The sequence below is a fragment of the Athene cunicularia genome (genome assembly GCF_003259725.1).
Source record: "Athene cunicularia isolate RWA chromosome 12 unlocalized genomic scaffold, athCun1 chr12_part1, whole genome shotgun sequence".
In the NCBI taxonomy this organism is placed as follows: Eukaryota; Metazoa; Chordata; class Aves; order Strigiformes; family Strigidae; genus Athene; species Athene cunicularia.
The window spans coordinates 11,757,838-11,764,573 of NW_020799116.1; positions in this window are offsets into that span (position 1 = coordinate 11,757,838).

Here is a 6,736-nt window from a genome sequence, read left to right on the forward strand (position 1 = left end):
TTCCCAAATTTAGTCTCATGTTCTCTTCATAGATCCTTCCTCCTAACTGCCTCTTTCCAGCCCCATATATCCCCTTCCTTTGCATCAGTACAGAGGACAGGGAATACTGTAAAAGCAGTACAGGACTTGCACACCCCCCCTGAAGCCTCATGAGAACAAATGCAGAGGCTCTGGAAGAGAAATAACTGACTTTTGAGTTTTGCTCCCTGGGGTGTGAGGGACCTTACTTAAAGGTAGAATTATTAACCTAATGAGTGACAGTGGAACAATTCATGGTTGCAAGCCTGACCTTGAAATAATCAGCGTATCAACAGAGACTGAACTTCTATGTCTTTCTGTTCTTTAAATTCTGAAGATTGTCTCAGTTATTTTTTTCCCCTCTCACTCTTTACAGTGTCAGAGCCCCACACTGCAGCACAAGACGCTGTACCCCAGTGGGCTTGCAGTTACCACCTTTTCATTTTTTTTAAATAGGGTGTAACTTTTCATGGGTCAGAGATTAGTTCAGAAGTAAACAAAAGGTTTCATGGGACAGCTGAAGCAAGCACATGAAACACTGCAGCCATATTCCTTCTGCTTCTTGCAAAATGACATGATGTGAGAGGATGTAGGCCCTCACCCACCTTATAGCCCTCCATAAGACAAGAAAAATAATGTGAAGTTTTCAAAACTGTCATGATACAACTTATTTAACATCAACAAGCTCCCCAGTTCCTATGAATAAAGATCCTCCTTAGGTGAAAACTTTTCAAGAGTCATGAGTCCTTTTTTTAAAACATCCTTTTCTATATAACAACTTCTGTTGTGCTGGACGAATATACATTTAACCTAATAAAATCTGCACAAACTACTGCTATGAAATATTCCCAAAAGCCTTGAAACATTTATAATTAGGTAGGGCTTGTAAAAAGCAATAAAGAGCCATTAGTTGTAGTGGGATATCATCCTCCAAACTGAATACCACTCTATTTCCTTAGGTCCCACAGAACGTCTCATTTGTTCAGGTAGGCTCACATCGTTTCAGAGACCCTCAAATACTTTGCATTTCATATTGCTCTGTCTAAAACTGCCCACAAGATATTTCTGCTAAGGATGTCCAGTTACTGCAAGGAAAGAAAAAAGAAAGGAAAAAAAAAAAAAAAATCACTGAAAAGCTTCCCAAGATGAAACAGCAAACATTTTGCTTTTGACTCTTACAAATACTGCAGCAGGCAGCAGTAGCCAGAGGATTCAAGAGATGGGTGTGCAGAGTTTTCTCATCAATCTGTGTGATGAGAAATTAGTGTTTTAAGTGTTCTAACAAATTTTTTGTTTGTTCAACTCCTACCCCATCCCCAACCACCTCAAAAAGGTCATGTAACATGCTCAACTAACAAGCCTGAGAGCTCCAAGCAGGAAACAGTAAAATAATAAACAATAATTTACCTCTTCTTCATGCTAAACTTCAGTGTCTTATAATTTAGCTTTCTCAATACAAGGTCTCAGCAGGAGACAGCTAATGACTTTTTCCACCTTAAAATAAGTTGTTCCACACTGTGCTAGATAAATCTCACTTAGCTTTGTGTGGCAAGTCTGAAGTCAGGTAAAATATAAGCCTCTCATGGCACAAAAGAGAAAAAAGAATATTCTAAAACTAAAAATTAGTTATATGGTTTAATAGCAAATTTTCAGCATGTACCATCAGCTTTTTTTTTTCCCCTTAGATTGAATTGGAAACATGTTACCATGAGATAGCGATATTCAAATTTAGCCCTAAGCGAGACAATTTTAATAAGGAACTAGAATACAAAATGCAACAGCTTTTCCACAGTAAATGTATACAACATCCATCACTCAACACTTCCTTTGTTTTTAAACTGTTTAAGTCTCCTTCACTTGACAGCAAGTTTCCCCAGTGCCAAATTTAATTATACGTATGTACACAGCTACACTGCTTCAGGACAGGTGTCCATTAAATCAGAAAATATTACAGGATTAACTATCAACTTTTTTTTTTTTTAAAGTGGGTCTGAACACTGAGTAAAATTTCCACAAGTACATTATGAATCATTCTTCAAGGTCAGTTATTTACTTGCAGGTTCAGACTATCAAAATCTGCAGGCAATTTTACATCGGTTATGTGCCAACACATCTTCAGGAAGGAAACTCATTGTGTCTGGTTTATTTTCCCTCCCATTAGCTTCTCCCTTGTGAAGAGACGGACAGAGTGAAGCAGGCAGCTGATCAAAAGGAAGAGTGACTGGGATGAGTTTGGCAAGCAAACAGAGAGTCACAGAGGGACTTCTTGCTCTCATAATAAAGTCCTGCAGAATTTAACTGTCATTAAAACTGGACACGCTCCCCAGTACAACGCAGTTACACGATGCAGAACTCACAGTAGATTCTCCTTTTCCGAGGATGTTTTCCCTAGGAATCTACTAGATCAGATAGCTTTCAAATCTGGACATGTGCCTTCACCTAAAAAAGAAATCCTTTCCATTTTCTAAATTTTTAAATGTGAAAAAAAAAAAAGTGAAAAAGAAATGGAAATGTTATAGCAATAAACTATAAGTAGGTTCTTGGGATTCAGTAGCCAAAGTGCTCAAGAAAGAATGCTAACAGATCATTATTGTTTTTTTTTTTTTAAATCCTAAACCAAAGCATACTATACTAGTGAAAACTAGGAAGAGAGAACCATATAAAGAATACATAAGGACCAATGGACATTGCTGATAACCATTTACACTCCTGTGCTCTGGCATTGAAAACACAAGGACAAACACTGAAAGGCAGAAAACATTTCCATGTCTATTAAAATGAAGTCTTCCTCTCAGAGGAGTTTTAAATGTTCAAGGATAAACCTTCGGCACGTTTCATTAGTTGGGCAAGAGTTACTGCAAGGAAACCATGGTGGTTTTTATATCCCCCCCGTACATTTTGCCCTGACAGCCCCTTGGTGAAGCAGTAATTGCATCCTCCTCCAGTGCACGGTGCTTACACTGACGCTGCTTAATTGCTCCACGCAGAGTCTTGTCATGAGAACGAAGCCCAGCGGCATCCCTCTGCCTGCTCAGCAGCACCAGCTCGGGACCAGAGCCCAGCACATCTGCTTCCCCTCTGCACGCCAGTCCTCCATTTCAGTGCTTCATGTTAGCGTAAGCCAGTGTGAAGGAAAAGAAGCTCCAAGGTTACTTCTGAGTTGTTAGATACGGTGTCCCCTTCTTCAGCTCTTACCACTTTCAGGTGAAGGAAGGGGTGAGGAAAAAAAAAAATAAAAAATCACTTTTTCCATACGACAGATGCATCTGAACATCAATGTAACACAGCGTTACTGCTAGAGACCTGGAGCTAAGGACTAAATCCCTGAGAGCAGCAGGACCGGCTTAGGAGAGCTATCACAAAAAAGTATTTCAACAACTTGGTTTTGTAACATCAAAGACAAAATTCTTCACTTTTTGTTAAAACATAGGGACTGTTATTTCACTGTCTTGATTCCCTCGCATTATTTTCTGTCTCAACGGTTACAGGTTCTTTTCAACATCTAAACCAGCATATACTACCCTACGTGAGAACAGGTGACTTGCGATTGCAGCAATCTTCGTTCACACAACTTACATTAGCTGCATTACGAATTCCCACAGCTCAAAACAAAGGTGGCTAAAATTTACTGAAACAGAGATATGTATCTATTAATGGCAATGCAATCCTTCTGTCAACAAGGCTGTTAATGACTGTGTCAGAAAATATCTAACCCACTAGAATCAAACTAGACTTTTATCCAAGTGGAAAGCTAAAAATAACTTTTCACACATTAACATGCAGTTTGTCACCAATATTCCCATTTCTAGTGCCAGAAGGTTACGGCAGAGAGCAATACTGCCAATTTTGCAATGGTTACACAGTCCAGTCATTAGTGACACTAAAGCAGTCTAACAAGCTGTAACAAGGCCTTCACTGCAGTTTAGCACTACCTGCTGTATTTTACTGCCAAGCTCTGTTACTCTGACATCCCACCACTATAGTACGTGCAGCAGTCAAACACAAATTACTCTTTCTGTGCAAAATTTTGAAGGGACCAGAAAATAAGTTTAATGTTCAGCTCTTAGCTGCAGCCAGCTGATACCCACTGCTATGAGGAAGCCATCAGAAGGCACAGAGTGCACAGAGACCCGCAGCCCCCATTCCTGGCATTCTGACTAAGAAAGGAGTGACCCAACACAGCCAGAGCCACGAGATATCTACCCAATTGCATTAAGTGTGGCACCGAGCTGAGGGCCAAGCCCCTTGCACAACATGTAACGTGTCACTTCAAGGTAACGAAGGAAGCTGTAAGGAACAAGGAGAAGCTGTGATGTGCCTTGCTAATGCAAAGTGCGCAATTCTTTCTAACAGAAGCAAATATCTCGTTTGTGCTTCTTCCAGTACAGGTCAAAATACCTGGAGTGGTTTGGCTGCTTCAAGTACTTTCTGCTCAGATAAGAAAACCTTTCTAGAGATGCATCCATAGGTCAATGACACCACAGTAAGCACTGGCCATATCTGTCTATAGCACAAATAAATACATTTGATGAGCCCAGGACAAGAGCATTCACACAAGAAATTCAGAGATGCTCACTGTCTGAAAGTGGTGGGAAGGAGTTTACCCTCCCCTCTGTCCACAAACACAAAAAGACCTTTAAGCTACCAACTCATTCTGATATAAAAAAAAAATCACTTCAAAATTAACATCATCTTGCCCAAAGATGTTTTTCTAAGTACCATTACCAGGTCTTGAAATGGAACATGTAAGAACTGATGCAGTAGGTAAGGGAAAAGGCCAATCTAGCAGAGCGCCCTGTCTGACAAGAGCCAGCCGTAGATTGTTATGACAAAGATGGCCCAATCCCCAGGCTGGGGAGCTTCTGAGCCAGAGACTTGCACTGAGATGGTTTTGTTTAATATTCACTAGTGGACTCAAGTCTCAAAAAAAAAAAAAAACCCAAAAGAAAACCAACCCACAACTCAATCTGTTGAATCTCTTTGAATACAGTTGTAGTTCAAATCTCCACAACATCCTGTGCTGATGAGTTCCACAATGTAATTACATGCTGTGGGGAGAAGGATTGCTTCCTTTTGGTTGTTTTAAATCTACTGCTTAATAATTTCACTAAGTAGTCACTGTATTTTTATGAAATGCTGTACACTCACTCCTAAAGAGTCTTTTCTACAGATGCTGTTTATAGAACAGTATGTACAGTCACAGATTAACACTTCACTATTCATTCCTTTTCCTGACCAGCTACAAATACAATGACAAGCACAAATCCAATAATTAATCTGTTTGACTAATGGAAACCTCACTCAATTGAAATAATTCTTACCTTCTGTTTCCTATATGCTAGCAAGTTACTAATCCATTTTACACTCTGAATAAAATGCCTTTGTTTTTTTCCAAGGGACCTTGCTGAAAGTGCTCTGAAAAAAATTAATGTACACTACATTGACTAGACCACCATTATCCAAATATCCATTAACTCCTTTAGACAAATCTGACTGATTTGTCAGACACAACTCCCTTGAAAAGTTATATTTGCCTACTAGATCACATTTATGCATGCATCTAATATCTTTATTATCTGTTAAGGTGCCAGTACAGCAGCCACACTTGCTTACCTGTAGTTCCCCACATCACCTCTCCTACTCTTCCACATAAAGAAGTATGTTATTTTTTTCTCTACAACACCAAGGCTGATGTAAATGACAGGTTACTCTACAGTTAATAGTCCATATTAAGTTCCTTTTTCACCAAACATGCTGCCATCTGTTCCTGTCATTTTGTTACTTTATTGATTGTTTTTGACCACCTTCTACTAACACATCAATTTGTGACAGTTCCTCAGACTCTTCCCACAAGAGAAGCAGCCAATTGGGTGCTGGTAGGGAGCCTCCATAAGTTTTCCTACACTGCATACTCAGGCAAATAATGAATTTTACTCTTCTACTATCACATTACTTTCCTTAAATGTGGCTTGTATTATTGTTTATTACTTTACTACTGATTACGTATTAACTGCAAAAGCGTGATGAGTGCCAGACTGTTAAAAGAGTGGGTTTCAAATTGTGTAATTTTTTTAATTATGAATTTTAGCTTTTCTTGTGGTTTTACATTTAATTTAATCAGAATATATGTTCTTTAAATTTTCCTTCTTTTGCTATCATGTCCACTTTTGAAGAGTCTCTTTCACTTCAACTTTTAATCATGCTAGCTTTTGGTGCTCTTTCCAAGTCATTCTGCCTGAAAGCATTGTACTTTCAGTTGTTCCATTAATATTATTTTTAAGCAGCCTCTGTAATAGGTGTGGGTTTTGAATTTAAATGTTTTAATGTGTTGGATTTATTGCTTCTACCAGGAGACCAAGTTTGAAGAACGTGATGACCAACTTCATAGTAGTATCTTGAATCATGTCCCGCATGCAGGATTAATCAAGAATTGCTCTGCCTCTTCAGATTAGTTTTTTTATTTTGCTTCAAAAATCAGAGGTTTTTAGGATTTAAAATCTTTAGCCTCTTACCTTCAGCTCCAAACCCAGCCAATATACCAATAACCAGTCTAATTTCTGCTTTTGCAGCTTTTCTAATCTCACTTAGCCTTTCATGGACATAATCAGTATACTGTGACAAGAGTATAATCTGTCATTGTCTCATGATCATAATCTTTCTACACAGATATTTTTTTATTCATAAAATTTTACAGCTCCTTTTGATGCAATTTATTAAT